The sequence below is a fragment of the Oncorhynchus nerka genome, linkage group LG15 (genome assembly GCF_034236695.1).
Source record: "Oncorhynchus nerka isolate Pitt River linkage group LG15, Oner_Uvic_2.0, whole genome shotgun sequence".
NCBI lineage: Eukaryota > Metazoa > Chordata > Actinopteri > Salmoniformes > Salmonidae > Oncorhynchus > Oncorhynchus nerka.
In genome coordinates this window covers 105,811,412-105,839,297 of record NC_088410.1, presented here as the reverse complement: position 1 = coordinate 105,839,297, position 27,886 = coordinate 105,811,412, and the positions used below count along the sequence as shown (strand labels likewise).

General features: G+C 42.4%; 71 non-coding genes and 5 pseudogenes across 71 annotated transcripts; all 76 read left to right on the top strand.

The window, feature by feature from the left end:
- LOC115118616 (synapsin-2-like) overlaps nucleotides 1–27,886 on the top strand; it is a 299,540-nt pseudogene that overhangs the window by 167,127 nt on the left and 104,527 nt on the right.
- Nucleotides 137–255, top strand: LOC135560396 (5S ribosomal RNA). Its single transcript, XR_010458907.1, has one exon. It is a non-coding gene; the product is annotated as a 5S ribosomal RNA (ribosomal RNA).
- LOC135560395 (5S ribosomal RNA) lies at nucleotides 498–616 on the top strand. Its single transcript, XR_010458906.1, has one exon. It is a non-coding gene; the product is annotated as a 5S ribosomal RNA (ribosomal RNA).
- On the top strand, nucleotides 859–977 carry LOC135560394 (5S ribosomal RNA). The gene has a single exon (XR_010458905.1). It is a non-coding gene; the product is annotated as a 5S ribosomal RNA (ribosomal RNA).
- On the top strand, nucleotides 1,220–1,338 carry LOC135560393 (5S ribosomal RNA). The gene has a single exon (XR_010458904.1). It is a non-coding gene; the product is annotated as a 5S ribosomal RNA (ribosomal RNA).
- On the top strand, nucleotides 1,581–1,699 carry LOC135560392 (5S ribosomal RNA). The gene has a single exon (XR_010458903.1). It is a non-coding gene; the product is annotated as a 5S ribosomal RNA (ribosomal RNA).
- On the top strand, nucleotides 1,942–2,060 carry LOC135560391 (5S ribosomal RNA). The gene has a single exon (XR_010458902.1). It is a non-coding gene; the product is annotated as a 5S ribosomal RNA (ribosomal RNA).
- Nucleotides 2,303–2,421, top strand: LOC135560493 (5S ribosomal RNA). Its single transcript, XR_010459007.1, has one exon. It is a non-coding gene; the product is annotated as a 5S ribosomal RNA (ribosomal RNA).
- LOC135560390 (5S ribosomal RNA) lies at nucleotides 2,665–2,783 on the top strand. Its single transcript, XR_010458901.1, has one exon. It is a non-coding gene; the product is annotated as a 5S ribosomal RNA (ribosomal RNA).
- On the top strand, nucleotides 3,026–3,144 carry LOC135560389 (5S ribosomal RNA). Its single transcript, XR_010458900.1, has one exon. It is a non-coding gene; the product is annotated as a 5S ribosomal RNA (ribosomal RNA).
- Nucleotides 3,387–3,505, top strand: LOC135560388 (5S ribosomal RNA). The gene has a single exon (XR_010458899.1). It is a non-coding gene; the product is annotated as a 5S ribosomal RNA (ribosomal RNA).
- On the top strand, nucleotides 3,748–3,866 carry LOC135560386 (5S ribosomal RNA). Its single transcript, XR_010458897.1, has one exon. It is a non-coding gene; the product is annotated as a 5S ribosomal RNA (ribosomal RNA).
- LOC135560601 (5S ribosomal RNA) lies at nucleotides 4,109–4,217 on the top strand (annotated as a pseudogene).
- LOC135560385 (5S ribosomal RNA) lies at nucleotides 4,460–4,578 on the top strand. Its single transcript, XR_010458896.1, has one exon. It is a non-coding gene; the product is annotated as a 5S ribosomal RNA (ribosomal RNA).
- Nucleotides 4,821–4,939, top strand: LOC135560384 (5S ribosomal RNA). The gene has a single exon (XR_010458895.1). It is a non-coding gene; the product is annotated as a 5S ribosomal RNA (ribosomal RNA).
- On the top strand, nucleotides 5,182–5,300 carry LOC135560383 (5S ribosomal RNA). Its single transcript, XR_010458894.1, has one exon. It is a non-coding gene; the product is annotated as a 5S ribosomal RNA (ribosomal RNA).
- LOC135560382 (5S ribosomal RNA) lies at nucleotides 5,543–5,661 on the top strand. The gene has a single exon (XR_010458893.1). It is a non-coding gene; the product is annotated as a 5S ribosomal RNA (ribosomal RNA).
- Nucleotides 5,904–6,022, top strand: LOC135560763 (5S ribosomal RNA). Its single transcript, XR_010459259.1, has one exon. It is a non-coding gene; the product is annotated as a 5S ribosomal RNA (ribosomal RNA).
- LOC135560762 (5S ribosomal RNA) lies at nucleotides 6,265–6,383 on the top strand. The gene has a single exon (XR_010459258.1). It is a non-coding gene; the product is annotated as a 5S ribosomal RNA (ribosomal RNA).
- Nucleotides 6,626–6,744, top strand: LOC135560761 (5S ribosomal RNA). The gene has a single exon (XR_010459257.1). It is a non-coding gene; the product is annotated as a 5S ribosomal RNA (ribosomal RNA).
- Nucleotides 6,987–7,105, top strand: LOC135560760 (5S ribosomal RNA). The gene has a single exon (XR_010459256.1). It is a non-coding gene; the product is annotated as a 5S ribosomal RNA (ribosomal RNA).
- On the top strand, nucleotides 7,348–7,466 carry LOC135560759 (5S ribosomal RNA). Its single transcript, XR_010459255.1, has one exon. It is a non-coding gene; the product is annotated as a 5S ribosomal RNA (ribosomal RNA).
- Nucleotides 7,711–7,829, top strand: LOC135560757 (5S ribosomal RNA). The gene has a single exon (XR_010459253.1). It is a non-coding gene; the product is annotated as a 5S ribosomal RNA (ribosomal RNA).
- Nucleotides 8,072–8,190, top strand: LOC135560756 (5S ribosomal RNA). The gene has a single exon (XR_010459252.1). It is a non-coding gene; the product is annotated as a 5S ribosomal RNA (ribosomal RNA).
- LOC135560755 (5S ribosomal RNA) lies at nucleotides 8,433–8,551 on the top strand. Its single transcript, XR_010459251.1, has one exon. It is a non-coding gene; the product is annotated as a 5S ribosomal RNA (ribosomal RNA).
- LOC135560754 (5S ribosomal RNA) lies at nucleotides 8,794–8,912 on the top strand. The gene has a single exon (XR_010459250.1). It is a non-coding gene; the product is annotated as a 5S ribosomal RNA (ribosomal RNA).
- LOC135560753 (5S ribosomal RNA) lies at nucleotides 9,155–9,273 on the top strand. The gene has a single exon (XR_010459249.1). It is a non-coding gene; the product is annotated as a 5S ribosomal RNA (ribosomal RNA).
- LOC135560752 (5S ribosomal RNA) lies at nucleotides 9,516–9,634 on the top strand. The gene has a single exon (XR_010459248.1). It is a non-coding gene; the product is annotated as a 5S ribosomal RNA (ribosomal RNA).
- Nucleotides 9,877–9,995, top strand: LOC135560745 (5S ribosomal RNA). Its single transcript, XR_010459242.1, has one exon. It is a non-coding gene; the product is annotated as a 5S ribosomal RNA (ribosomal RNA).
- LOC135560734 (5S ribosomal RNA) lies at nucleotides 10,228–10,346 on the top strand. The gene has a single exon (XR_010459233.1). It is a non-coding gene; the product is annotated as a 5S ribosomal RNA (ribosomal RNA).
- On the top strand, nucleotides 10,590–10,711 carry LOC135560593 (5S ribosomal RNA; annotated as a pseudogene).
- LOC135560723 (5S ribosomal RNA) lies at nucleotides 10,954–11,072 on the top strand. Its single transcript, XR_010459222.1, has one exon. It is a non-coding gene; the product is annotated as a 5S ribosomal RNA (ribosomal RNA).
- On the top strand, nucleotides 11,315–11,433 carry LOC135560712 (5S ribosomal RNA). Its single transcript, XR_010459211.1, has one exon. It is a non-coding gene; the product is annotated as a 5S ribosomal RNA (ribosomal RNA).
- On the top strand, nucleotides 11,665–11,783 carry LOC135560700 (5S ribosomal RNA). Its single transcript, XR_010459199.1, has one exon. It is a non-coding gene; the product is annotated as a 5S ribosomal RNA (ribosomal RNA).
- On the top strand, nucleotides 12,026–12,144 carry LOC135560689 (5S ribosomal RNA). Its single transcript, XR_010459188.1, has one exon. It is a non-coding gene; the product is annotated as a 5S ribosomal RNA (ribosomal RNA).
- On the top strand, nucleotides 12,389–12,507 carry LOC135560678 (5S ribosomal RNA). The gene has a single exon (XR_010459177.1). It is a non-coding gene; the product is annotated as a 5S ribosomal RNA (ribosomal RNA).
- Nucleotides 12,750–12,868, top strand: LOC135560667 (5S ribosomal RNA). The gene has a single exon (XR_010459166.1). It is a non-coding gene; the product is annotated as a 5S ribosomal RNA (ribosomal RNA).
- LOC135560656 (5S ribosomal RNA) lies at nucleotides 13,111–13,229 on the top strand. Its single transcript, XR_010459155.1, has one exon. It is a non-coding gene; the product is annotated as a 5S ribosomal RNA (ribosomal RNA).
- On the top strand, nucleotides 13,472–13,590 carry LOC135560645 (5S ribosomal RNA). Its single transcript, XR_010459144.1, has one exon. It is a non-coding gene; the product is annotated as a 5S ribosomal RNA (ribosomal RNA).
- On the top strand, nucleotides 13,834–13,952 carry LOC135560634 (5S ribosomal RNA). Its single transcript, XR_010459133.1, has one exon. It is a non-coding gene; the product is annotated as a 5S ribosomal RNA (ribosomal RNA).
- On the top strand, nucleotides 14,195–14,313 carry LOC135560623 (5S ribosomal RNA). The gene has a single exon (XR_010459122.1). It is a non-coding gene; the product is annotated as a 5S ribosomal RNA (ribosomal RNA).
- LOC135560612 (5S ribosomal RNA) lies at nucleotides 14,556–14,674 on the top strand. The gene has a single exon (XR_010459111.1). It is a non-coding gene; the product is annotated as a 5S ribosomal RNA (ribosomal RNA).
- Nucleotides 14,917–15,035, top strand: LOC135560603 (5S ribosomal RNA). The gene has a single exon (XR_010459102.1). It is a non-coding gene; the product is annotated as a 5S ribosomal RNA (ribosomal RNA).
- LOC135560491 (5S ribosomal RNA) lies at nucleotides 15,278–15,396 on the top strand. Its single transcript, XR_010459005.1, has one exon. It is a non-coding gene; the product is annotated as a 5S ribosomal RNA (ribosomal RNA).
- LOC135560597 (5S ribosomal RNA) lies at nucleotides 15,639–15,757 on the top strand. Its single transcript, XR_010459100.1, has one exon. It is a non-coding gene; the product is annotated as a 5S ribosomal RNA (ribosomal RNA).
- Nucleotides 16,000–16,118, top strand: LOC135560586 (5S ribosomal RNA). The gene has a single exon (XR_010459099.1). It is a non-coding gene; the product is annotated as a 5S ribosomal RNA (ribosomal RNA).
- On the top strand, nucleotides 16,350–16,468 carry LOC135560575 (5S ribosomal RNA). Its single transcript, XR_010459089.1, has one exon. It is a non-coding gene; the product is annotated as a 5S ribosomal RNA (ribosomal RNA).
- On the top strand, nucleotides 16,709–16,827 carry LOC135560564 (5S ribosomal RNA). Its single transcript, XR_010459078.1, has one exon. It is a non-coding gene; the product is annotated as a 5S ribosomal RNA (ribosomal RNA).
- Nucleotides 17,068–17,186, top strand: LOC135560553 (5S ribosomal RNA). The gene has a single exon (XR_010459067.1). It is a non-coding gene; the product is annotated as a 5S ribosomal RNA (ribosomal RNA).
- On the top strand, nucleotides 17,429–17,547 carry LOC135560542 (5S ribosomal RNA). The gene has a single exon (XR_010459056.1). It is a non-coding gene; the product is annotated as a 5S ribosomal RNA (ribosomal RNA).
- Nucleotides 17,790–17,908, top strand: LOC135560531 (5S ribosomal RNA). Its single transcript, XR_010459045.1, has one exon. It is a non-coding gene; the product is annotated as a 5S ribosomal RNA (ribosomal RNA).
- On the top strand, nucleotides 18,151–18,269 carry LOC135560520 (5S ribosomal RNA). Its single transcript, XR_010459034.1, has one exon. It is a non-coding gene; the product is annotated as a 5S ribosomal RNA (ribosomal RNA).
- LOC135560509 (5S ribosomal RNA) lies at nucleotides 18,512–18,630 on the top strand. The gene has a single exon (XR_010459023.1). It is a non-coding gene; the product is annotated as a 5S ribosomal RNA (ribosomal RNA).
- Nucleotides 18,873–18,991, top strand: LOC135560582 (5S ribosomal RNA). Its single transcript, XR_010459096.1, has one exon. It is a non-coding gene; the product is annotated as a 5S ribosomal RNA (ribosomal RNA).
- On the top strand, nucleotides 19,234–19,352 carry LOC135560498 (5S ribosomal RNA). The gene has a single exon (XR_010459012.1). It is a non-coding gene; the product is annotated as a 5S ribosomal RNA (ribosomal RNA).
- Nucleotides 19,595–19,713, top strand: LOC135560486 (5S ribosomal RNA). The gene has a single exon (XR_010459000.1). It is a non-coding gene; the product is annotated as a 5S ribosomal RNA (ribosomal RNA).
- On the top strand, nucleotides 19,957–20,075 carry LOC135560475 (5S ribosomal RNA). The gene has a single exon (XR_010458989.1). It is a non-coding gene; the product is annotated as a 5S ribosomal RNA (ribosomal RNA).
- LOC135560464 (5S ribosomal RNA) lies at nucleotides 20,318–20,436 on the top strand. The gene has a single exon (XR_010458977.1). It is a non-coding gene; the product is annotated as a 5S ribosomal RNA (ribosomal RNA).
- LOC135560453 (5S ribosomal RNA) lies at nucleotides 20,679–20,797 on the top strand. Its single transcript, XR_010458965.1, has one exon. It is a non-coding gene; the product is annotated as a 5S ribosomal RNA (ribosomal RNA).
- Nucleotides 21,040–21,158, top strand: LOC135560442 (5S ribosomal RNA). Its single transcript, XR_010458953.1, has one exon. It is a non-coding gene; the product is annotated as a 5S ribosomal RNA (ribosomal RNA).
- LOC135560431 (5S ribosomal RNA) lies at nucleotides 21,401–21,519 on the top strand. Its single transcript, XR_010458942.1, has one exon. It is a non-coding gene; the product is annotated as a 5S ribosomal RNA (ribosomal RNA).
- Nucleotides 21,760–21,878, top strand: LOC135560581 (5S ribosomal RNA). The gene has a single exon (XR_010459095.1). It is a non-coding gene; the product is annotated as a 5S ribosomal RNA (ribosomal RNA).
- Nucleotides 22,122–22,240, top strand: LOC135560420 (5S ribosomal RNA). The gene has a single exon (XR_010458931.1). It is a non-coding gene; the product is annotated as a 5S ribosomal RNA (ribosomal RNA).
- Nucleotides 22,482–22,600, top strand: LOC135560409 (5S ribosomal RNA). The gene has a single exon (XR_010458920.1). It is a non-coding gene; the product is annotated as a 5S ribosomal RNA (ribosomal RNA).
- Nucleotides 22,844–22,962, top strand: LOC135560398 (5S ribosomal RNA). Its single transcript, XR_010458909.1, has one exon. It is a non-coding gene; the product is annotated as a 5S ribosomal RNA (ribosomal RNA).
- Nucleotides 23,205–23,323, top strand: LOC135560387 (5S ribosomal RNA). The gene has a single exon (XR_010458898.1). It is a non-coding gene; the product is annotated as a 5S ribosomal RNA (ribosomal RNA).
- LOC135560758 (5S ribosomal RNA) lies at nucleotides 23,566–23,684 on the top strand. Its single transcript, XR_010459254.1, has one exon. It is a non-coding gene; the product is annotated as a 5S ribosomal RNA (ribosomal RNA).
- LOC135560706 (5S ribosomal RNA) lies at nucleotides 23,926–24,044 on the top strand. The gene has a single exon (XR_010459205.1). It is a non-coding gene; the product is annotated as a 5S ribosomal RNA (ribosomal RNA).
- LOC135560602 (5S ribosomal RNA) lies at nucleotides 24,287–24,405 on the top strand. Its single transcript, XR_010459101.1, has one exon. It is a non-coding gene; the product is annotated as a 5S ribosomal RNA (ribosomal RNA).
- LOC135560565 (5S ribosomal RNA) lies at nucleotides 24,648–24,766 on the top strand. The gene has a single exon (XR_010459079.1). It is a non-coding gene; the product is annotated as a 5S ribosomal RNA (ribosomal RNA).
- LOC135560492 (5S ribosomal RNA) lies at nucleotides 25,009–25,127 on the top strand. Its single transcript, XR_010459006.1, has one exon. It is a non-coding gene; the product is annotated as a 5S ribosomal RNA (ribosomal RNA).
- Nucleotides 25,369–25,487, top strand: LOC135560490 (5S ribosomal RNA). Its single transcript, XR_010459004.1, has one exon. It is a non-coding gene; the product is annotated as a 5S ribosomal RNA (ribosomal RNA).
- LOC135560381 (5S ribosomal RNA) lies at nucleotides 25,731–25,849 on the top strand. Its single transcript, XR_010458892.1, has one exon. It is a non-coding gene; the product is annotated as a 5S ribosomal RNA (ribosomal RNA).
- On the top strand, nucleotides 26,092–26,210 carry LOC135560563 (5S ribosomal RNA). The gene has a single exon (XR_010459077.1). It is a non-coding gene; the product is annotated as a 5S ribosomal RNA (ribosomal RNA).
- Nucleotides 26,453–26,571, top strand: LOC135560592 (5S ribosomal RNA; annotated as a pseudogene).
- On the top strand, nucleotides 26,803–26,921 carry LOC135560590 (5S ribosomal RNA; annotated as a pseudogene).

The following is a 27,886-nucleotide window of genomic DNA, read 5'->3' as shown; positions in this document are numbered from 1 at the left end:
CAAATTATGGCTACAGTATATGCAATTTTTTCCACATTTTGAGTGACACAAAGATTCTTATCTAAATGGTGAAAATGCAACAGCTGTTAATCAGACTCACTTTGACTTTATATAGTGCACCAAGAGATGGTTTCTCGCTTACGGCCACACTGTCCTGAGTACGCCTGATCTCGTCTGATCTCAGAAGCTAAGCAGGGTCGGGCCTGGTTAGTACTTGGATGGGAGACCGCCTGGGAATACCAGGTGCTGTAAGCATTTTGTCAACTCTTTGTCCGTTTTTTCCCACAAGGCTGAAATATGTGCCCTCGCTTTGAAATAAGTAAGCAAGGTTAGTTTGTATTTCATCCAACAATCTGTGCTACAAATTATGGCTACAGTATATGCAATTTTTTCCACATTTTGAGTGACACAAAGATTCTTATCTAAATGGTGAAAATGCAACAGCTGTTAATCAGACTCACTTTGACTTTATATAGTGCACCAAGAGATGGTTTCTCGCTTACGGCCACACTGTCCTGAGTACGCCTGATCTCGTCTGATCTCAGAAGCTAAGCAGGGTCGGGCCTGGTTAGTACTTGGATGGGAGACCGCCTGGGAATACCAGGTGCTGTAAGCATTTTGTCAACTCTTTGTCCGTTTTTTCCCACAAGGCTGAAATATGTGCCCTCGCTTTGAAATAAGTAAGCAAGGTTAGTTTGTATTTCATCCAACAATCTGTGCTACAAATTATGGCTACAGTATATGCAATTTTTTCCACATTTTGAGTGACACAAAGATTCTTATCTAAATGGTGAAAATGCAACAGCTGTTAATCAGACTCACTTTGACTTTATATAGTGCACCAAGAGATGGTTTCTCGCTTACGGCCACACTGTCCTGAGTACGCCTGATCTCGTCTGATCTCAGAAGCTAAGCAGGGTCGGGCCTGGTTAGTACTTGGATGGGAGACCGCCTGGGAATACCAGGTGCTGTAAGCATTTTGTCAACTCTTTGTCCGTTTTTTCCCACAAGGCTGAAATATGTGCCCTCGCTTTGAAATAAGTAAGCAAGGTTAGTTTGTATTTCATCCAACAATCTGTGCTACAAATTATGGCTACAGTATATGCAATTTTTTCCACATTTTGAGTGACACAAAGATTCTTATCTAAATGGTGAAAATGCAACAGCTGTTAATCAGACTCACTTTGACTTTATATAGTGCACCAAGAGATGGTTTCTCGCTTACGGCCACACTGTCCTGAGTACGCCTGATCTCGTCTGATCTCAGAAGCTAAGCAGGGTCGGGCCTGGTTAGTACTTGGATGGGAGACCGCCTGGGAATACCAGGTGCTGTAAGCATTTTGTCAACTCTTTGTCCGTTTTTTCCCACAAGGCTGAAATATGTGCCCTCGCTTTGAAATAAGTAAGCAAGGTTAGTTTGTATTTCATCCAACAATCTGTGCTACAAATTATGGCTACAGTATATGCAATTTTTTCCACATTTTGAGTGACACAAAGATTCTTATCTAAATGGTGAAAATGCAACAGCTGTTAATCAGACTCACTTTGACTTTATATAGTGCACCAAGAGATAGTTTCTCGCTTACGGCCACACTGTCCTGAGTACGCCTGATCTCGTCTGATCTCAGAAGCTAAGCAGGGTCGGGCCTGGTTAGTACTTGGATGGGAGACCGCCTGGGAATACCAGGTGCTGTAAGCATTTTGTCAACTCTTTGTCCGTTTTTTCCCACAAGGCTGAAATATGTGCCCTCGCTTTGAAATAAGTAAGCAAGGTTAGTTTGTATTTCATCCAACAATCTGTGCTACAAATTATGGCTACAGTATATGCAATTTTTTCCACATTTTGAGTGACACAAAGATTCTTATCTAAATGGTGAAAATGCAACAGCTGTTAATCAGACTCACTTTGACTTTATATAGTGCACCAAGAGATGGTTTCTCGCTTACGGCCACACTGTCCTGAGTACGCCTGATCTCGTCTGATCTCAGAAGCTAAGCAGGGTCGGGCCTGGTTAGTACTTGGATGGGAGACCGCCTGGGAATACCAGGTGCTGTAAGCATTTTGTCAACTCTTTGTCCGTTTTTTCCCACAAGGCTGAAATATGTGCCCTCGCTTTGAAATAAGTAAGCAAGGTTAGTTTGTATTTCATCCAACAATCTGTGCTACAAATTATGGCTACAGTATATGCAATTTTTTCCACATTTTGAGTGACACAAAGATTCTTATCTAAATGGTGAAAATGCAACAGCTGTTAATCAGACTCACTTTGACTTTATATAGTGCACCAAGAGATGGTTTCTCGCTTACGGCCACACTGTCCTGAGTACGCCTGATCTCGTCTGATCTCGGAAGCTAAGCAGGGTCGGGCCTGGTTAGTACTTGGATGGGAGACCGCCTGGGAATACCAGGTGCTGTAAGCATTTTGTCAACTCTTTGTCCGTTTTTTTCCCACAAGGCTGAAATATGTGCCCTCGCTTTGAAATAAGTAAGCAAGGTTAGTTTGTATTTCATCCAACAATCTGTGCTACAAATTATGGCTACAGTATATGCAATTTTTTCCACATTTTGAGTGACACAAAGATTCTTATCTAAATGGTGAAAATGCAACAGCTGTTAATCAGACTCACTTTGACTTTATATAGTGCACCAAGAGATGGTTTCTCGCTTACGGCCACACTGTCCTGAGTACGCCTGATCTCGTCTGATCTCAGAAGCTAAGCAGGGTCGGGCCTGGTTAGTACTTGGATGGGAGACCGCCTGGGAATACCAGGTGCTGTAAGCATTTTGTCAACTCTTTGTCCGTTTTTTCCCACAAGGCTGAAATATGTGCCCTCGCTTTGAAATAAGTAAGCAAGGTTAGTTTGTATTTCATCCAACAATCTGTGCTACAAATTATGGCTACAGTATATGCAATTTTTTCCACATTTTGAGTGACACAAAGATTCTTATCTAAATGGTGAAAATGCAACAGCTGTTAATCAGACTCACTTTGACTTTATATAGTGCACCAAGAGATGGTTTCTCGCTTACGGCCACACTGTCCTGAGTACGCCTGATCTCGTCTGATCTCAGAAGCTAAGCAGGGTCGGGCCTGGTTAGTACTTGGATGGGAGACCGCCTGGGAATACCAGGTGCTGTAAGCATTTTGTCAACTCTTTGTCCGTTTTTTCCCACAAGGCTGAAATATGTGCCCTCGCTTTGAAATAAGTAAGCAAGGTTAGTTTGTATTTCATCCAACAATCTGTGCTACAAATTATGGCTACAGTATATGCAATTTTTTCCACATTTTGAGTGACACAAAGATTCTTATCTAAATGGTGAAAATGCAACAGCTGTTAATCAGACTCACTTTGACTTTATATAGTGCACCAAGAGATGGTTTCTCGCTTACGGCCACACTGTCCTGAGTACGCCTGATCTCGTCTGATCTCAGAAGCTAAGCAGGGTCGGGCCTGGTTAGTACTTGGATGGGAGACCGCCTGGGAATACCAGGTGCTGTAAGCATTTTGTCAACTCTTTGTCCGTTTTTTCCCACAAGGCTGAAATATGTGCCCTCGCTTTGAAATAAGTAAGCAAGGTTAGTTTGTATTTCATCCAACAATCTGTGCTACAAATTATGGCTACAGTATATGCAATTTTTTCCACATTTTGAGTGACACAAAGATTCTTATCTAAATGGTGAAAATGCAACAGCTGTTAATCAGACTCACTTTGACTTTATATAGTGCACCAAGAGATGGTTTCTCGCTTACGGCCACACTGTCCTGAGTACGCCTGATCTCGTCTGATCTCAGAAGCTAAGCAGGGTCGGGCCTGGTTAGTACTTGGATGGGAGACCGCCTGGGAATACCAGGTGCTGTAAGCATTTTGTCAACTCTTTGTCCGTTTTTTCCCACAAGGCTGAAATATGTGCCCTCGCTTTGAAATAAGTAAGCAAGGTTAGTTTGTATTTCATCCAACAATCTGTGCTACAAATTATGGCTACAGTATATGCAATTTTTTCCACATTTTGAGTGACACAAAGATTCTTATCTAAATGGTGAAAATGCAACAGCTGTTAATCAGACTCACTTTGACTTTATATAGTGCACCAAGAGATGGTTTCTCGCTTACGGCCACACTGTCCTGAGTACGTCTGATCTCAGAAGCTAAGCAGGGTCGGGCCTGGTTAGTACTTGGATGGGAGACCGCCTGGGAATACCAGGTGCTGTAAGCATTTTGTCAACTCTTTGTCCGTTTTTTCCCACAAGGCTGAAATATGTGCCCTCGCTTTGAAATAAGTAAGCAAGGTTAGTTTGTATTTCATCCAACAATCTGTGCTACAAATTATGGCTACAGTATATGCAATTTTTTCCACATTTTGAGTGACACAAAGATTCTTATCTAAATGGTGAAAATGCAACAGCTGTTAATCAGACTCACTTTGACTTTATATAGTGCACCAAGAGATGGTTTCTCGCTTACGGCCACACTGTCCTGAGTACGCCTGATCTCGTCTGATCTCAGAAGCTAAGCAGGGTCGGGCCTGGTTAGTACTTGGATGGGAGACCGCCTGGGAATACCAGGTGCTGTAAGCATTTTGTCAACTCTTTGTCCGTTTTTTCCCACAAGGCTGAAATATGTGCCCTCGCTTTGAAATAAGTAAGCAAGGTTAGTTTGTATTTCATCCAACAATCTGTGCTACAAATTATGGCTACAGTATATGCAATTTTTTCCACATTTTGAGTGACACAAAGATTCTTATCTAAATGGTGAAAATGCAACAGCTGTTAATCAGACTCACTTTGACTTTATATAGTGCACCAAGAGATGGTTTCTCGCTTACGGCCACACTGTCCTGAGTACGCCTGATCTCGTCTGATCTCAGAAGCTAAGCAGGGTCGGGCCTGGTTAGTACTTGGATGGGAGACCGCCTGGGAATACCAGGTGCTGTAAGCATTTTGTCAACTCTTTGTCCGTTTTTTCCCACAAGGCTGAAATATGTGCCCTCGCTTTGAAATAAGTAAGCAAGGTTAGTTTGTATTTCATCCAACAATCTGTGCTACAAATTATGGCTACAGTATATGCAATTTTTTCCACATTTTGAGTGACACAAAGATTCTTATCTAAATGGTGAAAATGCAACAGCTGTTAATCAGACTCACTTTGACTTTATATAGTGCACCAAGAGATGGTTTCTCGCTTACGGCCACACTGTCCTGAGTACGCCTGATCTCGTCTGATCTCAGAAGCTAAGCAGGGTCGGGCCTGGTTAGTACTTGGATGGGAGACCGCCTGGGAATACCAGGTGCTGTAAGCATTTTGTCAACTCTTTGTCCGTTTTTTCCCACAAGGCTGAAATATGTGCCCTCGCTTTGAAATAAGTAAGCAAGGTTAGTTTGTATTTCATCCAACAATCTGTGCTACAAATTATGGCTACAGTATATGCAATTTTTTCCACATTTTGAGTGACACAAAGATTCTTATCTAAATGGTGAAAATGCAACAGCTGTTAATCAGACTCACTTTGACTTTATATAGTGCACCAAGAGATGGTTTCTCGCTTACGGCCACACTGTCCTGAGTACGCCTGATCTCGTCTGATCTCAGAAGCTAAGCAGGGTCGGGCCTGGTTAGTACTTGGATGGGAGACCGCCTGGGAATACCAGGTGCTGTAAGCATTTTGTCAACTCTTTGTCCGTTTTTTCCCACAAGGCTGAAATATGTGCCCTCGCTTTGAAATAAGTAAGCAAGGTTAGTTTGTATTTCATCCAACAATCTGTGCTACAAATTATGGCTACAGTATATGCAATTTTTTCCACATTTTGAGTGACACAAAGATTCTTATCTAAATGGTGAAAATGCAACAGCTGTTAATCAGACTCACTTTGACTTTATATAGTGCACCAAGAGATGGTTTCTCGCTTACGGCCACACTGTCCTGAGTACGCCTGATCTCGTCTGATCTCAGAAGCTAAGCAGGGTCGGGCCTGGTTAGTACTTGGATGGGAGACCGCCTGGGAATACCAGGTGCTGTAAGCATTTTGTCAACTCTTTGTCCGTTTTTTCCCACAAGGCTGAAATATGTGCCCTCGCTTTGAAATAAGTAAGCAAGGTTAGTTTGTATTTCATCCAACAATCTCTGCTACAAATTATGGCTACAGTATATGCAATTTTTTCCACATTTTGAGTGACACAAAGATTCTTATCTAAATGGTGAAAATGCAACAGCTGTTAATCAGACTCACTTTGACTTTATATAGTGCACCAAGAGATGGTTTCTCGCTTACGGCCACACTGTCCTGAGTACGCCTGATCTCGTCTGATCTCAGAAGCTAAGCAGGGTCGGGCCTGGTTAGTACTTGGATGGGAGACCGCCTGGGAATACCAGGTGCTGTAAGCATTTTGTCAACTCTTTGTCCGTTTTTTCCCACAAGGCTGAAATATGTGCCCTCGCTTTGAAATAAGTAAGCAAGGTTAGTTTGTATTTCATCCAACAATCTGTGCTACAAATTATGGCTACAGTATATGCAATTTTTTCCACATTTTGAGTGACACAAAGATTCTTATCTAAATGGTGAAAATGCAACAGCTGTTAATCAGACTCACTTTGACTTTATATAGTGCACCAAGAGATGGTTTCTCGCTTACGGCCACACTGTCCTGAGTACGCCTGATCTCGTCTGATCTCAGAAGCTAAGCAGGGTCGGGCCTGGTTAGTACTTGGATGGGAGACCGCCTGGGAATACCAGGTGCTGTAAGCATTTTGTCAACTCTTTGTCCGTTTTTTCCCACAAGGCTGAAATATGTGCCCTCGCTTTGAAATAAGTAAGCAAGGTTAGTTTGTATTTCATCCAACAATCTGTGCTACAAATTATGGCTACAGTATATGCAATTTTTTCCACATTTTGAGTGACACAAAGATTCTTATCTAAATGGTGAAAATGCAACAGCTGTTAATCAGACTCACTTTGACTTTATATAGTGCACCAAGAGATGGTTTCTCGCTTACGGCCACACTGTCCTGAGTACGCCTGATCTCGTCTGATCTCAGAAGCTAAGCAGGGTCGGGCCTGGTTAGTACTTGGATGGGAGACCGCCTGGGAATACCAGGTGCTGTAAGCATTTTGTCAACTCTTTGTCCGTTTTTTCCCACAAGGCTGAAATATGTGCCCTCGCTTTGAAATAAGTAAGCAAGGTTAGTTTGTATTTCATCCAACAATCTGTGCTACAAATTATGGCTACAGTATATGCAATTTTTTCCACATTTTGAGTGACACAAAGATTCTTATCTAAATGGTGAAAATGCAACAGCTGTTAATCAGACTCACTTTGACTTTATATAGTGCACCAAGAGATGGTTTCTCGCTTACGGCCACACTGTCCTGAGTACGCCTGATCTCGTCTGATCTCAGAAGCTAAGCAGGGTCGGGCCTGGTTAGTACTTGGATGGGAGACCGCCTGGGAATACCAGGTGCTGTAAGCATTTTGTCAACTCTTTGTCCGTTTTTTTCCCACAAGGCTGAAATATGTGCCCTCGCTTTGAAATAAGTAAGCAAGGTTAGTTTGTATTTCATCCAACAATCTGTGCTACAAATTATGGCTACAGTATATGCAATTTTTTCCACATTTTGAGTGACACAAAGATTCCTTATCTAAATGGTGAAAATGCAACAGCTGTTAATCAGACTCACTTTGACTTTATATAGTGCACCAAGAGATGGTTTCTCGCTTACGGCCACACTGTCCTGAGTACGCCTGATCTCGTCTGATCTCAGAAGCTAAGCAGGGTCGGGCCTGGTTAGTACTTGGATGGGAGACCGCCTGGGAATACCAGGTGCTGTAAGCATTTTGTCAACTCTTTGTCCGTTTTTTCCCACAAGGCTGAAATATGTGCCCTCGCTTTGAAATAAGTAAGCAAGGTTAGTTTGTATTTCATCCAACAATCTGTGCTACAAATTATGGCTACAGTATATGCAATTTTTTCCACATTTTGAGTGACACAAAGATTCTTATCTAAATGGTGAAAATGCAACAGCTGTTAATCAGACTCACTTTGACTTTATATAGTGCACCAAGAGATGGTTTCTCGCTTACGGCCACACTGTCCTGAGTACGCCTGATCTCGTCTGATCTCAGAAGCTAAGCAGGGTCGGGCCTGGTTAGTACTTGGATGGGAGACCGCCTGGGAATACCAGGTGCTGTAAGCATTTTGTCAACTCTTTGTCCGTTTTTTCCCACAAGGCTGAAATATGTGCCCTCGCTTTGAAATAAGTAAGCAAGGTTAGTTTGTATTTCATCCAACAATCTGTGCTACAAATTATGGCTACAGTATATGCAATTTTTTCCACATTTTGAGTGACACAAAGATTCTTATCTAAATGGTGAAAATGCAACAGCTGTTAATCAGACTCACTTTGACTTTATATAGTGCACCAAGAGATGGTTTCTCGCTTACGGCCACACTGTCCTGAGTACGCCTGATCTCGTCTGATCTCAGAAGCTAAGCAGGGTCGGGCCTGGTTAGTACTTGGATGGGAGACCGCCTGGGAATACCAGGTGCTGTAAGCATTTTGTCAACTCTTTGTCCGTTTTTTCCCACAAGGCTGAAATATGTGCCCTCGCTTTGAAATAAGTAAGCAAGGTTAGTTTGTATTTCATCCAACAATCTGTGCTACAAATTATGGCTACAGTATATGCAATTTTTTCCACATTTTGAGTGACACAAAGATTCTTATCTAAATGGTGAAAATGCAACAGCTGTTAATCAGACTCACTTTGACTTTATATAGTGCACCAAGAGATGGTTTCTCGCTTACGGCCACACTGTCCTGAGTACGCCTGATCTCGTCTGATCTCAGAAGCTAAGCAGGGTCGGGCCTGGTTAGTACTTGGATGGGAGACCGCCTGGGAATACCAGGTGCTGTAAGCATTTTGTCAACTCTTTGTCCGTTTTTTCCCACAAGGCTGAAATATGTGCCCTCGCTTTGAAATAAGTAAGCAAGGTTAGTTTGTATTTCATCCAACAATCTGTGCTACAAATTATGGCTACAGTATATGCAATTTTTTCCACATTTTGAGTGACACAAAGATTCTTATCTAAATGGTGAAAATGCAACAGCTGTTAATCAGACTCACTTTGACTTTATATAGTGCACCAAGAGATGGTTTCTCGCTTACGGCCACACTGTCCTGAGTACGCCTGATCTCGTCTGATCTCAGAAGCTAAGCAGGGTCGGGCCTGGTTAGTACTTGGATGGGAGACCGCCTGGGAATACCAGGTGCTGTAAGCATTTTGTCAACTCTTTGTCCGTTTTTTCCCACAAGGCTGAAATATGTGCCCTCGCTTTGAAATAAGTAAGCAAGGTTAGTTTGTATTTCATCCAACAATCTGTGCTACAAATTATGGCTACAGTATATGCAATTTTTTCCACATTTTGAGTGACACAAAGATTCTTATCTAAATGGTGAAAATGCAACAGCTGTTAATCAGACTCACTTTGACTTTATATAGTGCACCAAGAGATGGTTTCTCGCTTACGGCCACACTGTCCTGAGTACGCCTGATCTCGTCTGATCTCAGAAGCTAAGCAGGGTCGGGCCTGGTTAGTACTTGGATGGGAGACCGCCTGGGAATACCAGGTGCTGTAAGCATTTTGTCAACTCTTTGTCCGTTTTTTCCCACAAGGCTGAAATATGTGCCCTCGCTTTGAAATAAGTAAGCAAGGTTAGTTTGTATTTCATCCAACAATCTGTGCTACAAATTATGGCTACAGTATATGCAATTTTTTCCACATTTTGAGTGACACAAAGATTCTTATCTAAATGGTGAAAATGCAACAGCTGTTAATCAGACTCACTTTGACTTTATATAGTGCACCAAGAGATGGTTTCTCGCTTACGGCCACACTGTCCTGAGTACGCCTGATCTCGTCTGATCTCAGAAGCTAAGCAGGGTCGGGCCTGGTTAGTACTTGGATGGGAGACCGCCTGGGAATACCAGGTGCTGTAAGCATTTTGTCAACTCTTTGTCCGTTTTTTCCCACAAGGCTGAAATATGTGCCCTCGCTTTGAAATAAGTAAGCAAGGTTAGTTTGTATTTCATCCAACAATCTGTGCTACAAATTATGGCTACAGTATATGCACATTTTGAGTGACACAAAGATTCTTATCTAAATGGTGAAAATGCAACAGCTGTTAATCAGACTCACTTTGACTTTATATAGTGCACCAAGAGATGGTTTCTCGCTTACGGCCACACTGTCCTGAGTACGCCTGATCTCGTCTGATCTCAGAAGCTAAGCAGGGTCGGGCCTGGTTAGTACTTGGATGGGAGACCGCCTGGGAATACCAGGTGCTGTAAGCATTTTGTCAACTCTTTGTCCGTTTTTTTCCCACAAGGCTGAAATATGTGCCCTCGCTTTGAAATAAGTAAGCAAGGTTAGTTTGTATTTCATCCAACAATCTGTGCTACAAATTATGGCTACAGTATATGCAATTTTTTCCACATTTTGAGTGACACAAAGATTCTTATCTAAATGGTGAAAATGCAACAGCTGTTAATCAGACTCACTTTGACTTTATATAGTGCACCAAGAGATGGTTTCTCGCTTACGGCCACACTGTCCTGAGTACGCCTGATCTCGTCTGATCTCAGAAGCTAAGCAGGTCGGTCGGGCCTGGTTAGTACTTGGATGGGAGACCGCCTGGGAATACCAGGTGCTGTAAGCATTTTGTCAACTCTTTGTCCGTTTTTTCCCACAAGGCTGAAATATGTGCCCTCGCTTTGAAATAAGTAAGCAAGGTTAGTTTGTATTTCATCCAACAATCTGTGCTACAAATTATGGCTACAGTATATGCAATTTTTTCCACATTTTGAGTGACACAAAGATTCTTATCTAAATGGTGAAAATGCAACAGCTGTTAATCAGACTCACTTTGACTTTATATAGTGCACCAAGAGATGGTTTCTCGCTTACGGCCACACTGTCCTGAGTACGCCTGATCTCGTCTGATCTCAGAAGCTAAGCAGGGTCGGGCCTGGTTAGTACTTGGATGGGAGACCGCCTGGGAATACCAGGTGCTGTAAGCATTTTGTCAACTCTTTGTCCGTTTTTTCCCACAAGGCTGAAATATGTGCCCTCGCTTTGAAATAAGTAAGCAAGGTTAGTTTGTATTTCATCCAACAATCTGTGCTACAAATTATGGCTACAGTATATGCAATTTTTTCCACATTTTGAGTGACACAAAGATTCTTATCTAAATGGTGAAAATGCAACAGCTGTTAATCAGACTCACTTTGACTTTATATAGTGCACCAAGAGATGGTTTCTCGCTTACGGCCACACTGTCCTGAGTACGCCTGATCTCGTCTGATCTCAGAAGCTAAGCAGGGTCGGGCCTGGTTAGTACTTGGATGGGAGACCGCCTGGGAATACCAGGTGCTGTAAGCATTTTGTCAACTCTTTGTCCGTTTTTTCCCACAAGGCTGAAATATGTGCCCTCGCTTTGAAATAAGTAAGCAAGGTTAGTTTGTATTTCATCCAACAATCTGTGCTACAAATTATGGCTACAGTATATGCAATTTTGAGTGACACAAAGATTCTTATCTAAATGGTGAAAATGCAACAGCTGTTAATCAGACTCACTTTGACTTTATATAGTGCACCAAGAGATGGTTTCTCGCTTACGGCCACACTGTCCTGAGTACGCCTGATCTCGTCTGATCTCAGAAGCTAAGCAGGGTCGGGCCTGGTTAGTACTTGGATGGGAGACCGCCTGGGAATACCAGGTGCTGTAAGCATTTTGTCAACTCTTTGTCCGTTTTTTCCCACAAGGCTGAAATATGTGCCCTCGCTTTGAAATAAGTAAGCAAGGTTAGTTTGTATTTCATCCAACAATCTGTGCTACAAATTATGGCTACAGTATATGCAATTTTTTCCACATTTTGAGTGACACAAAGATTCTTATCTAAATGGTGAAAATGCAACAGCTGTTAATCAGACTCACTTTGACTTTATATAGTGCACCAAGAGATGGTTTCTCGCTTACGGCCACACTGTCCTGAGTACGCCTGATCTCGTCTGATCTCAGAAGCTAAGCAGGGTCGGGCCTGGTTAGTACTTGGATGGGAGACCGCCTGGGAATACCAGGTGCTGTAAGCATTTTGTCAACTCTTTGTCCGTTTTTTTTCCCACAAGGCTGAAATATGTGCCCTCGCTTTGAAATAAGTAAGCAAGGTTAGTTTGTATTTCATCCAACAATCTGTGCTACAAATTATGGCTACAGTATATGCAATTTTTTCCACATTTTGAGTGACACAAAGATTCTTATCTAAATGGTGAAAATGCAACAGCTGTTAATCAGACTCACTTTGACTTTATATAGTGCACCAAGAGATGGTTTCTCGCTTACGGCCACACTGTCCTGAGTACGCCTGATCTCGTCTGATCTCAGAAGCTAAGCAGGGTCGGGCCTGGTTAGTACTTGGATGGGAGACCGCCTGGGAATACCAGGTGCTGTAAGCATTTTGTCAACTCTTTGTCCGTTTTTTCCCACAAGGCTGAAATATGTGCCCTCGCTTTGAAATAAGTAAGCAAGGTTAGTTTGTATTTCATCCAACAATCTGTGCTACAAATTATGGCTACAGTATATGCAATTTTTTCCACATTTTGAGTGACACAAAGATTCTTATCTAAATGGTGAAAATGCAACAGCTGTTAATCAGACTCACTTTGACTTTATATAGTGCACCAAGAGATGGTTTCTCGCTTACGGCCACACTGTCCTGAGTACGCCTGATCTCGTCTGATCTCAGAAGCTAAGCAGGGTCGGGCCTGGTTAGTACTTGGATGGGAGACCGCCTGGGAATACCAGGTGCTGTAAGCATTTTGTCAACTCTTTGTCCGTTTTTTCCCACAAGGCTGAAATATGTGCCCTCGCTTTGAAATAAGTAAGCAAGGTTAGTTTGTATTTCATCCAACAATCTGTGCTACAAATTATGGCTACAGTATATGCAATTTTTTCCACATTTTGAGTGACACAAAGATTCTTATCTAAATGGTGAAAATGCAACAGCTGTTAATCAGACTCACTTTGACTTTATATAGTGCACCAAGAGATGGTTTCTCGCTTACGGCCACACTGTCCTGAGTACGCCTGATCTCGTCTGATCTCAGAAGCTAAGCAGGGTCGGGCCTGGTTAGTACTTGGATGGGAGACCGCCTGGGAATACCAGGTGCTGTAAGCATTTTGTCAACTCTTTGTCCGTTTTTTCCCACAAGGCTGAAATATGTGCCCTCGCTTTGAAATAAGTAAGCAAGGTTAGTTTGTATTTCATCCAACAATCTGTGCTACAAATTATGGCTACAGTATATGCAATTTTTTCCACATTTTGAGTGACACAAAGATTCTTATCTAAATGGTGAAAATGCAACAGCTGTTAATCAGACTCACTTTGACTTTATATAGTGCACCAAGAGATGGTTTCTCGCTTACGGCCACACTGTCCTGAGTACGCCTGATCTCGTCTGATCTCAGAAGCTAAGCAGGGTCGGGCCTGGTTAGTACTTGGATGGGAGACCGCCTGGGAATACCAGGTGCTGTAAGCATTTTGTCAACTCTTTGTCCGTTTTTTCCCACAAGGCTGAAATATGTGCCCTCGCTTTGAAAATAAGTAAGCAAGGTTAGTTTGTATTTCATCCAACAATCTGTGCTACAAATTATGGCTACAGTATATGCAATTTTTTCCACATTTTGAGTGACACAAAGATTCTTATCTAAATGGTGAAAATGCAACAGCTGTTAATCAGACTCACTTTGACTTTATATAGTGCACCAAGAGATGGTTTCTCGCTTACGGCCACACTGTCCTGAGTACGCCTGATCTCGTCTGATCTCAGAAGCTAAGCAGGGTCGGGCCTGGTTAGTACTTGGATGGGAGACCGCCTGGGAATACCAGGTGCTGTAAGCATTTTGTCAACTCTTTGTCCGTTTTTTCCCACAAGGCTGAAATATGTGCCCTCGCTTTGAAATAAGTAAGCAAGGTTAGTTTGTATTTCATCCAACAATCTGTGCTACAAATTATGGCTACAGTATATGCAATTTTTTCCACATTTTGAGTGACACAAAGATTCTTATCTAAATGGTGAAAATGCAACAGCTGTTAATCAGACTCACTTTGACTTTATATAGTGCACCAAGAGATGGTTTCTCGCTTACGGCCACACTGTCCTGAGTACGCCTGATCTCGTCTGATCTCAGAAGCTAAGCAGGGTCGGGCCTGGTTAGTACTTGGATGGGAGACCGCCTGGGAATACCAGGTGCTGTAAGCATTTTGTCAACTCTTTGTCCGTTTTTTCCCACAAGGCTGAAATATGTGCCCTCGCTTTGAAATAAGTAAGCAAGGTTAGTTTGTATTTCATCCAACAATCTGTGCTACAAATTATGGCTACAGTATATGCAATTTTTTCCACATTTTGAGTGACACAAAGATTCTTATCTAAATGGTGAAAATGCAACAGCTGTTAATCAGACTCACTTTGACTTTATATAGTGCACCAAGAGATGGTTTCTCGCTTACGGCCACACTGTCCTGAGTACGCCTGATCTCGTCTGATCTCAGAAGCTAAGCAGGGTCGGGCCTGGTTAGTACTTGGATGGGAGACCGCCTGGGAATACCAGGTGCTGTAAGCATTTTGTCAACTCTTTGTCCGTTTTTTCCCACAAGGCTGAAATATGTGCCCTCGCTTTGAAATAAGTAAGCAAGGTTAGTTTGTATTTCATCCAACAATCTGTGCTACAAATTATGGCTACAGTATATGCAATTTTTTCCACATTTTGAGTGACACAAAGATTCTTATCTAAATGGTGAAAATGCAACAGCTGTTAATCAGACTCACTTTGACTTTATATAGTGCACCAAGAGATGGTTTCTCGCTTACGGCCACACTGTCCTGAGTACGCCTGATCTCGTCTGATCTCAGAAGCTAAGCAGGGTCGGGCCTGGTTAGTACTTGGATGGGAGACCGCCTGGGAATACCAGGTGCTGTAAGCATTTTGTCAACTCTTTGTCCGTTTTTTTCCCACAAGGCTGAAATATGTGCCCTCGCTTTGAAATAAGTAAGCAAGGTTAGTTTGTATTTCATCCAACAATCTGTGCTACAAATTATGGCTACAGTATATGCAATTTTTCCACATTTTGAGTGACACAAAGATTCTTATCTAAATGGTGAAAATGCAACAGCTGTTAATCAGACTCACTTTGACTTTATATAGTGCACCAAGAGATGGTTTCTCGCTTACGGCCACACTGTCCTGAGTACGCCTGATCTCGTCTGATCTCGGAAGCTAAGCAGGGTCGGGCCTGGTTAGTACTTGGATGGGAGACCGCCTGGGAATACCAGGTGCTGTAAGCATTTTGTCAACTCTTTGTCCGTTTTTTCCCACAAGGCTGAAATATGTGCCCTCGCTTTGAAATAAGTAAGCAAGGTTAGTTTGTATTTCATCCAACAATCTGTGCTACAAATTATGGCTACAGTATATGCAATTTTTTCCACATTTTGAGTGACACAAAGATTCTTATCTAAATGGTGAAAATGCAACAGCTGTTAATCAGACTCACTTTGACTTTATATAGTGCACCAAGAGATGGTTTCTCGCTTACGGCCACACTGTCCTGAGTACGCCTGATCTCGTCTGATCTCAGAAGCTAAGCAGGGTCGGGCCTGGTTAGTACTTGGATGGGAGACCGCCTGGGAATACCAGGTGCTGTAAGCATTTTGTCAACTCTTTGTCCGTTTTTTCCCACAAGGCTGAAATATGTGCCCTCGCTTTGAAATAAGTAAGCAAGGTTAGTTTGTATTTCATCCAACAATCTGTGCTACAAATTATGGCTACAGTATATGCAATTTTTTCCACATTTTGAGTGACACAAAGATTCTTATCTAAATGGTGAAAATGCAACAGCTGTTAATCAGACTCACTTTGACTTTATATAGTGCACCAAGAGATGGTTTCTCGCTTACGGCCACACTGTCCTGAGTACGCCTGATCTCGTCTGATCTCAGAAGCTAAGCAGGGTCGGGCCTGGTTAGTACTTGGATGGGAGACCGCCTGGGAATACCAGGTGCTGTAAGCATTTTGTCAACTCTTTGTCCGTTTTTTCCCACAAGGCTGAAATATGTGCCCTCGCTTTGAAATAAGTAAGCAAGGTTAGTTTGTATTTCATCCAACAATCTGTGCTACAAATTATGGCTACAGTATATGCAATTTTGAGTGACACAAAGATTCTTATCTAAATGGTGAAAATGCAACAGCTGTTAATCAGACTCACTTTGACTTTATATAGTGCACCAAGAGATGGTTTCTCGCTTACGGCCACACTGTCCTGAGTACGCCTGATCTCGTCTGATCTCAGAAGCTAAGCAGGGTCGGGCCTGGTTAGTACTTGGATGGGAGACCGCCTGGGAATACCAGGTGCTGTAAGCATTTTGTCAACTCTTTGTCCGTTTTTTCCCACAAGGCTGAAATATGTGCCCTCGCTTTGAAATAAGTAAGCAAGGTTAGTTTGTATTTCATCCAACAATCTGTGCTACAAATTATGGCTACAGTATATGCAATTTTTCCACATTTTGAGTGACACAAAGATTCTTATCTAAATGGTGAAAATGCAACAGCTGTTAATCAGACTCACTTTGACTTTATATAGTGCACCAAGAGATGGTTTTCGCTTACGGCCACACTGTCCTGAGTACGCCTGATCTCGTCTGATCTCAGAAGCTAAGCAGGGTCGGGCCTGGTTAGTACTTGGATGGGAGACCGCCTGGGAATACCAGGTGCTGTAAGCATTTTGTCAACTCTTTGTCCGTTTTTCCCACAAGGCTGAAATATGTGCCCTCGCTTTGAAATAAGTAAGCAAGGTTAGTTTGTATTTCATCCAACAATCTGTGCTACAAATTATGGCTACAGTATATGCAATTTTTCCACATTTTGAGTGACACAAAGATTCTTATCTAAATGGTGAAAATGCAACAGCTGTTAATCAGACTCACTTTGACTTTATATAGTGCACCAAGAGATGGTTTCTCGCTTACGGCCACACTGTCCTGAGTACGCCTGATCTCGTCTGATCTCAGAAGCTAAGCAGGGTCGGGCCTGGTTAGTACTTGGATGGGAGACCGCCTGGGAATACCAGGTGCTGTAAGCATTTTGTCAACTCTTTGTCCGTTTTTTCCCACAAGGCTGAAATATGTGCCCTCGCTTTGAAATAAGTAAGCAAGGTTAGTTTGTATTTCATCCAACAATCTGTGCTACAAATTATGGCTACAGTATATGCAATTTTTTCCACATTTTGAGTGACACAAAGATTCTTATCTAAATGGTGAAAATGCAACAGCTGTTAATCAGACTCACTTTGACTTTATATAGTGCACCAAGAGATGGTTTCTCGCTTACGGCCACACTGTCCTGAGTACGCCTGATCTCGTCTGATCTCAGAAGCTAAGCAGGGTCGGGCCTGGTTAGTACTTGGATGGGAGACCGCCTGGGAATACCAGGTGCTGTAAGCATTTTGTCAACTCTTTGTCCGTTTTTTCCCACAAGGCTGAAATATGTGCCCTCGCTTTGAAATAAGTAAGCAAGGTTAGTTTGTATTTCATCCAACAATCTGTGCTACAAATTATGGCTACAGTATATGCAATTTTTTCCACATTTTGAGTGACACAAAGATTCTTATCTAAATGGTGAAAATGCAACAGCTGTTAATCAGACTCACTTTGACTTTATATAGTGCACCAAGAGATGGTTTCTCGCTTACGGCCACACTGTCCTGAGTACGCCTGATCTCGTCTGATCTCAGAAGCTAAGCAGGGTCGGGCCTGGTTAGTACTTGGATGGGAGACCGCCTGGGAATACCAGGTGCTGTAAGCATTTTGTCAACTCTTTGTCCGTTTTTTCCCACAAGGCTGAAATATGTGCCCTCGCTTTGAAATAAGTAAGCAAGGTTAGTTTGTATTTCATCCAACAATCTGTGCTACAAATTATGGCTACAGTATATGCAATTTTTTCCACATTTTGAGTGACACAAAGATTCTTATCTAAATGGTGAAAATGCAACAGCTGTTAATCAGACTCACTTTGACTTTATATAGTGCACCAAGAGATGGTTTCTCGCTTACGGCCACACTGTCCTGAGTACGCCTGATCTCGTCTGATCTCAGAAGCTAAGCAGGGTCGGGCCTGGTTAGTACTTGGATGGGAGACCGCCTGGGAATACCAGGTGCTGTAAGCATTTTGTCAACTCTTTGTCCGTTTTTTCCCACAAGGCTGAAATATGTGCCCTCGCTTTGAAATAAGTAAGCAAGGTTAGTTTGTATTTCATCCAACAATCTGTGCTACAAATTATGGCTACAGTATATGCAATTTTTTCCACATTTTGAGTGACACAAAGATTCTTATCTAAATGGTGAAAATGCAACAGCTGTTAATCAGACTCACTTTGACTTTATATAGTGCACCAAGAGATGGTTTCTCGCTTACGGCCACACTGTCCTGAGTACGCCTGATCTCGTCTGATCTCAGAAGCTAAGCAGGGTCGGGCCTGGTTAGTACTTGGATGGGAGACCGCCTGGGAATACCAGGTGCTGTAAGCATTTTGTCAACTCTTTGTCCGTTTTTTCCCACAAGGCTGAAATATGTGCCCTCGCTTTGAAATAAGTAAGCAAGGTTAGTTTGTATTTCATCCAACAATCTGTGCTACAAATTATGGCTACAGTATATGCAATTTTTTCCACATTTTGAGTGACACAAAGATTCTTATCTAAATGGTGAAAATGCAACAGCTGTTAATCAGACTCACTTTGACTTTATATAGTGCACCAAGAGATGGTTTCTCGCTTACGGCCACACTGTCCTGAGTACGCCTGATCTCGTCTGATCTCAGAAGCTAAGCAGGGTCGGGATTGGTTAGTACTTGGATGGGAGACCGCCTGGGAATACCAGGTGCTGTAAGCATTTTGTCAACTCTTTGTCCGTTTTTTCCCACAAGGCTGAAATATGTGCCCTCGCTTTGAAATAAGTAAGCAAGGTTAGTTTGTATTTCATCCAACAATCTGTGCTACAAATTATGGCTACAGTATATGCAATTTTTTCCACATTTTGAGTGACACAAAGATTCTTATCTAAATGGTGAAAATGCAACAGCTGTTAATCAGACTCACTTTGACTTTATATAGTGCACCAAGAGATGGTTTCTCGCTTACGGCCACACTGTCCTGAGTACGCCTGATCTCGTCTGATCTCAGAAGCTAAGCAGGGTCGGGCCTGGTTAGTACTTGGATGGGAGACCGCCTGGGAATACCAGGTGCTGTAAGCATTTTGTCAACTCTTTGTCCGTTTTTTCCCACAAGGCTGAAATATGTGCCCTCGCTTTGAAATAAGTAAGCAAGGTTAGTTTGTATTTCATCCAACAATCTGTGCTACAAATTATGGCTACAGTATATGCAATTTTTTCCACATTTTGAGTGACACAAAGATTCTTATCTAAATGGTGAAAATGCAACAGCTGTTAATCAGACTCACTTTGACTTTATATAGTGCACCAAGAGATGGTTTCTCGCTTACGGCCACACTGTCCTGAGTACGCCTGATCTCGTCTGATCTCAGAAGCTAAGCAGGGTCGGGCCTGGTTAGTACTTGGATGGGAGACCGCCTGGGAATACCAGGTGCTGTAAGCATTTTGTCAACTCTTTGTCCGTTTTTTTCCCACAAGGCTGAAATATGTGCCCTCGCTTTGAAATAAGTAAGCAAGGTTAGTTTGTATTTCATCCAACAATCTGTGCTACAAATTATGGCTACAGTATATGCAATTTTTTCCACATTTTGAGTGACACAAAGATTCTTATCTAAATGGTGAAAATGCAACAGCTGTTAATCAGACTCACTTTGACTTTATATAGTGCACCAAGAGATGGTTTCTCGCTTACGGCCACACTGTCCTGAGTACGCCTGATCTCGTCTGATCTCAGAAGCTAAGCAGGGTCGGGCCTGGTTAGTACTTGGATGGGAGACCGCCTGGGAATACCAGGTGCTGTAAGCATTTTGTCAACTCTTTGTCCGTTTTTTCCCACAAGGCTGAAATATGTGCCCTCGCTTTGAAATAAGTAAGCAAGGTTAGTTTGTATTTCATCCAACAATCTGTGCTACAAATTATGGCTACAGTATATGCAATTTTTTCCACATTTTGAGTGACACAAAGATTCTTATCTAAATGGTGAAAATGCAACAGCTGTTAATCAGACTCACTTTGACTTTATATAGTGCACCAAGAGATGGTTTCTCGCTTACGGCCACACTGTCCTGAGTACGCCTGATCTCGTCTGATCTCAGAAGCTAAGCAGGGTCGGGCCTGGTTAGTACTTGGATGGGAGACCGCCTGGGAATACCAGGTGCTGTAAGCATTTTGTCAACTCTTTGTCCGTTTTTTCCCACAAGGCTGAAATATGTGCCCTCGCTTTGAAATAAGTAAGCAAGGTTAGTTTGTATTTCATCCAACAATCTGTGCTACAAATTATGGCTACAGTATATGCAATTTTTTCCACATTTTGAGTGACACAAAGATTCTTATCTAAATGGTGAAAATGCAACAGCTGTTAATCAGACTCACTTTGACTTTATATAGTGCACCAAGAGATGGTTTCTCGCTTACGGCCACACTGTCCTGAGTACGCCTGATCTCGTCTGATCTCAGAAGCTAAGCAGGGTCGGGCCTGGTTAGTACTTGGATGGGAGACCGCCTGGGAATACCAGGTGCTGTAAGCATTTTGTCAACTCTTTGTCCGTTTTTTCCCACAAGGCTGAAATATGTGCCCTCGCTTTGAAATAAGTAAGCAAGGTTAGTTTGTATTTCATCCAACAATCTGTGCTACAAATTATGGCTACAGTATATGCAATTTTTTCCACATTTTGAGTGACACAAAGATTCTTATCTAAATGGTGAAAATGCAACAGCTGTTAATCAGACTCACTTTGACTTTATATAGTGCACCAAGAGATGGTTTCTCGCTTACGGCCACACTGTCCTGAGTACGCCTGATCTCGTCTGATCTCAGAAGCTAAGCAGGGTCGGGCCTGGTTAGTACTTGGATGGGAGACCGCCTGGGAATACCAGGTGCTGTAAGCATTTTGTCAACTCTTTGTCCGTTTTTTCCCACAAGGCTGAAATATGTGCCCTCGCTTTGAAATAAGTAAGCAAGGTTAGTTTGTATTTCATCCAACAATCTGTGCTACAAATTATGGCTACAGTATATGCAATTTTTTCCACATTTTGAGTGACACAAAGATTCTTATCTAAATGGTGAAAATGCAACAGCTGTTAATCAGACTCACTTTGACTTTATATAGTGCACCAAGAGATGGTTTCTCGCTTACGGCCACACTGTCCTGAGTACGCCTGATCTCGTCTGATCTCAGAAGCTAAGCAGGGTCGGGCCTGGTTAGTACTTGGATGGGAGACCGCCTGGGAATACCAGGTGCTGTAAGCATTTTGTCAACTCTTTGTCCGTTTTTCCCACAAGGCTGAAATATGTGCCCTCGCTTTGAAATAAGTAAGCAAGGTTAGTTTGTATTTCATCCAACAATCTGTGCTACAAATTATGGCTACAGTATATGCAATTTTTTCCACATTTTGAGTGACACAAATTTCTTATCTAAATGGTGAAAATGCAACAGCTGTTAATCAGACTCACTTTGACTTTATATAGTGCACCAAGAGATGGTTTCTCGCTTACGGCCACACTGTCCTGAGTACGCCTGATCTCGTCTGATCTCAGAAGCTAAGCAGGGTCGGGATTGGTTAGTACTTGGATGGGAGACCGCCTGGGAATACCAGGTGCTGTAAGCATTTTGTCAACTCTTTGTCCGTTTTTTTCCCACAAGGCTGAAATATGTGCCCTCGCTTTGAAATAAGTAAGCAAGGTTAGTTTGTATTTCATCCAACAATCTGTGCTACAAATTATGGCTACAGTATATGCAATTTTTTCCACATTTTGAGTGACACAAAGATTCTTATCTAAATGGTGAAAATGCAACAGCTGTTAATCAGACTCACTTTGACTTTATATAGTGCACCAAGAGATGGTTTCTCGCTTACGGCCACACTGTCCTGAGTACGCCTGATCTCGTCTGATCTCAGAAGCTAAGCAGGGTCGGGCCTGGTTAGTACTTGGATGGGAGACCGCCTGGGAATACCAGGTGCTGTAAGCATTTTGTCAACTCTTTGTCCGTTTTTTCCCACAAGGCTGAAATATGTGCCTCGCTTTGAAATAAGTAAGCAAGGTTAGTTTGTATTTCATCCAACAATCTGTGCTACAAATTATGGCTACAGTATATGCAATTTTTTCCACATTTTGAGTGACACAAAGATTCTTATCTAAATGGTGAAAATGCAACAGCTGTTAATCAGACTCACTTTGACTTTATATAGTGCACCAAGAGATGGTTTCTCGCTTACGGCCACACTGTCCTGAGTACGCCTGATCTCGTCTGATCTCAGAAGCTAAGCAGGGTCGGGCCTGGTTAGTACTTGGATGGGAGACCGCCTGGGAATACCAGGTGCTGTAAGCATTTTGTCAACTCTTTGTCCGTTTTTTTCCCACAAGGCTGAAATATGTGCCCTCGCTTTGAAATAAGTAAGCAAGGTTAGTTTGTATTTCATCCAACAATCTGTGCTACAAATTATGGCTACAGTATATGCAATTTTTTCCACATTTTGAGTGACACAAAGATTCTTATCTAAATGGTGAAAATGCAACAGCTGTTAATCAGACTCACTTTGACTTTATATAGTGCACCAAGAGATGGTTTCTCGCTTACGGCCACACTGTCCTGAGTACGCCTGATCTCGTCTGATCTCAGAAGCTAAGCAGGGTCGGGCCTGGTTAGTACTTGGATGGGAGACCGCCTGGGAATACCAGGTGCTGTAAGCATTTTGTCAACTCTTTGTCCGTTTTTTCCCACAAGGCTGAAATATGTGCCCTCGCTTTGAAATAAGTAAGCAAGGTTAGTTTGTATTTCATCCAACAATCTGTGCTACAAATTATGGCTACAGTATATGCAATTTTTTCCACATTTTGAGTGACACAAAGATTCTTATCTAAATGGTGAAAATGCAACAGCTGTTAATCAGACTCACTTTGACTTTATATAGTGCACCAAGAGATGGTTTCTCGCTTACGGCCACACTGTCCTGAGTACGCCTGATCTCGTCTGATCTCAGAAGCTAAGCAGGGTCGGGCCTGGTTAGTACTTGGATGGGAGACCGCCTGGGAATACCAGGTGCTGTAAGCATTTTGTCAACTCTTTGTCCGTTTTTTCCCACAAGGCTGAAATATGTGCCCTCGCTTTGAAATAAGTAAGCAAGGTTAGTTTGTATTTCATCCAACAATCTGTGCTACAAATTATGGCTACAGTATATGCAATTTTTTCCACATTTTGAGTGACACAAAGATTCTTATCTAAATGGTGAAAATGCAACAGCTGTTAATCAGACTCACTTTGACTTTATATAGTGCACCAAGAGATGGTTTCTCGCTTACGGCCACACTGTCCTGAGTACGCCTGATCTCGTCTGATCTCAGAAGCTAAGCAGGGTCGGGCCTGGTTAGTACTTGGATGGGAGACCGCCTGGGAATACCAGGTGCTGTAAGCATTTTGTCAACTCTTTGTCCGTTTTTTCCCACAAGGCTGAAATATGTGCCCTCGCTTTGAAATAAGTAAGCAAGGTTAGTTTGTATTTCATCCAACAATCTGTGCTACAAATTATGGCTACAGTATATGCAATTTTTCCACATTTTGAGTGACACAAAGATTCTTATCTAAATGGTGAAAATGCAACAGCTGTTAATCAGACTCACTTTGACTTTATATAGTGCACCAAGAGATGGTTTCTCGCTTACGGCCACACTGTCCTGAGTACGCCTGATCTCGTCTGATCTCAGAAGCTAAGCAGGGTCGGGCCTGGTTAGTACTTGGATGGGAGACCGCCTGGGAATACCAGGTGCTGTAAGCATTTTGTCAACTCTTTGTCCGTTTTTTCCCACAAGGCTGAAATATGTGCCCTCGCTTTGAAATAAGTAAGCAAGGTTAGTTTGTATTTCATCCAACAATCTGTGCTACAAATTATGGCTACAGTATATGCAATTTTTTCCACATTTTGAGTGACACAAAGATTCTTATCTAAATGGTGAAAATGCAACAGCTGTTAATCAGACTCACTTTGACTTTATATAGTGCACCAAGAGATGGTTTCTCGCTTACGGCCACACTGTCCTGAGTACGCCTGATCTCGTCTGATCTCAGAAGCTAAGCAGGGTCGGGCCTGGTTAGTACTTGGATGGGAGACCGCCTGGGAATACCAGGTGCTGTAAGCATTTTGTCAACTCTTTGTCCGTTTTTTCCCACAAGGCTGAAATATGTGCCCTCGCTTTGAAATAAGTAAGCAAGGTTAGTTTGTATTTCATCCAACAATCTGTGCTACAAATTATGGCTACAGTATATGCAATTTTTTCCACATTTTGAGTGACACAAAGATTCTTATCTAAATGGTGAAAATGCAACAGCTGTTAATCAGACTCACTTTGACTTTATATAGTGCACCAAGAGATGGTTTCTCGCTTACGGCCACACTGTCCTGAGTACGCCTGATCTCGTCTGATCTCGGAAGCTAAGCAGGTTCGGGCTTGGTTAGTACTTGGATGGGAGACCGCCTGGGAATACCAGGTGCTGTAAGCATTTTGTCAACTCTTTGTCCGTTTTTTCCCACAAGGCTGAAATATGTGCCCTCGCTTTGAAATAAGTAAGCAAGGTTAGTTTGTATTTCATCCAACAATCTGTGCTACAAATTATGGCTACAGTATATGCAATTTTTTCCACATTTTGAGTGACACAAAGATTCTTATCTAAATGGTGAAAATGCAACAGCTGTTAATCAGACTCACTTTGACTTTATATAGTGCACCAAGAGATGGTTTCTCGCTTACGGCCACACTGTCCTGAGTACGCCTGATCTCGTCTGATCTCAGAAGCTAAGCAGGGTCGGGCCTGGTTAGTACTTGGATGGGAGACCGCCTGGGAATACCAGGTGCTGTAAGCATTTTGTCAACTCTTTGTCCGTTTTTTCCCACAAGGCTGAAATATGTGCCCTCGCTTTGAAATAAGTAAGCAAGGTTAGTTTGTATTTCATCCAACAATCTGTGCTACAAATTATGGCTACAGTATATGCAATTTTTCCACATTTTGAGTGACACAAAGATTCTTATCTAAATGGTGAAAATGCAACAGCTGTTAATCAGACTCACTTTGACTTTATATAGTGCACCAAGAGATGGTTTCTCGCTTACGGCCACACTGTCCTGAGTACGCCTGATCTCGTCTGATCTCGGAAGCTAAGCAGGGTCGGGCCTGGTTAGTACTTGGATGGGAGACCGCCTGGGAATACCAGGTGCTGTAAGCATTTTGTCAACTCTTTGTCCGTTTTTTTCCCACAAGGCTGAAATATGTGCCCTCGCTTTGAAATAAGTAAGCAAGGTTAGTTTGTATTTCATCCAACAATCTGTGCTACAAATTATGGCTACAGTATATGCAATTTTTTCCACATTTTGAGTGACACAAAGATTCTTATCTAAATGGTGAAAATGCAACAGCTGTTAATCAGACTCACTTTGACTTTATATAGTGCACCAAGAGATGGTTTCTCGCTTACGGCCACACTGTCCTGAGTACGCCTGATCTCGTCTGATCTCAGAAGCTAAGCAGGGTCGGGCCTGGTTAGTACTTGGATGGGAGACCGCCTGGGAATACCAGGTGCTGTAAGCATTTTGTCAACTCTTTGTCCGTTTTTTCCCACAAGGCTGAAATATGTGCCCACGCTTTGAAATAAGTAAGCAAGGTTAGTTTGTATTTCATCCAACAATCTGTGCTACAAATTATGGCTACAGTATATGCAATTTATTCCACATTTTGAGTGACACAAAGATTCTTATCTAAATGGTGAAAATGCAACAGCTGTTAATCAGACTCACTTTGACTTTATATAGTGCACCAAGAGATGGTTTCTCGCTTACGGCCACACTGTCCTGAGTACGCCTGATCTCGTCTGATCTCGGAAGCTAAGCAGGTTCGGGCTTGGTTAGTACTTGGATGGGAGACCGCCTGGGAATACCAGGTGCTGTAAGCATTTTGTCAACTCTTTGTCCGTTTTTTCCCACAAGGCTGAAATATGTGCCCTCGCTTTGAAATAAGTAAGCAAGGTTAGTTTGTATTTCATCCAACAATCTGTGCTACAAATTATGGCTACAGTATATGCAATTTTTTCCACATTTTGAGTGACACAAAGATTCTTATCTAAATGGTGAAAATGCAACAGCTGTTAATCAGACTCACTTTGACTTTATATAGTGCACCAAGAGATAGTTTCTCGCTTACGGCCACACTGTCCTGGGTACGCCTGATCTCGTCTGATCTCGGAAGCTAAGCAGGGTCGGGATTGGTTAGTACTTGGATGGGAGACCGCCTGGGAATACCAGGTGCTGTAAGCAATTTGTCAACTCTTTGTCCGTTTTTTCCCACAAGGCTGAAATATGTGCCCTCGCTTTGAAATAAGTAAGCAAGGTTAGTTTGTATTTCATCCAACAATCTGTGCTACAAATTATGGCTACAGTATATGCAATTTTGAGTGACACAAAGATTCTTATCTAAATGGTGAAAATGCAACAGCTGTTAATCAGACTCACTTTGACTTTATATAGTGCACCAAGAGATGGTTTCTCGCTTACGGCCACCCTGTCCTGAGTACGCCTGATCTCGTCTGATCTCAGAAGCTAAGCAGGGTCGGGCCTGGTTAGTACTTGGATGGGAGACCGCCTGGGAATAACAGGTGCTGTAAGAATTTTGTCAACTCTTTGTCCGTTTTTTCCCACAAGGCTGAAATATGTGCCCTCGCTTTGAAATAAGTAAGCAAGGTTAGTTTGTATTTCATCCAACAATCTGTGCTACAAATTATGGCTACAGTATATGCAATTTTGAGTGACACAAAGATTCTTATCTAAATGGTGAAAATGCAACAGCTGTTAATCTTAGTTTAATCTTAGTTTCCAAGATGGCATAGCAGTTCAGACGTCTTTTGTCCTCGTCTTGTCGTGTCGTGTATATATATATATTTACAACTTTTTTTTCACATACATTTTATTTTTATTTTCCATCAACTCATCTTCAATACACTCTCCTGCAACCTGCCTCACCAATTGATATGTATAAATACGTATTATTTACCTCAAATCTGCAATCAAATCTGCAATCCTCCAAGAAGCTAGCCAGAAGCTAGTTAGCTTCTTTACTGGCAACTCGTTCGTATTCAGCTAACCACGGTTTGTGGTCATTAGCTATCCTTTAACTCGAAAATCTATCGCCAGTTTTGTAATATGCAGCGCTGCTCGGAACGGAACATACCGGACCGTTTTTTTCTCTCCATGTCCCTGGATTTCAACTGCTCTCTGGACATTCACTCCCGGATCTCACAGCTAGCTGGCTGCTATCCGTGTGTCTATCTGCTTTCGTCGATTCCGAGCAAACATCAATTACTCCGGAGCTAGCGAGCTCCGTCAACCACTCCTGAGCTCCGTCAATCACTCCTGGGCTGCAGTCACCTATCCGGACCCGTTTTACTGCCTACACGGAGCCCTCCGGGCCCTCACAACTGGACTGCCGACGTTATCTACCCGAAGGAGATCCGGCTGGCTCCTCCGTCGCGACGTTACCTGAATGCCCATCTGCGGCCTGCTAACCGTTAGCTGTCTTACCGGATGCTCTCAGAATAGACAATCGGACAATTTATTTATTTTTATTATTAACATG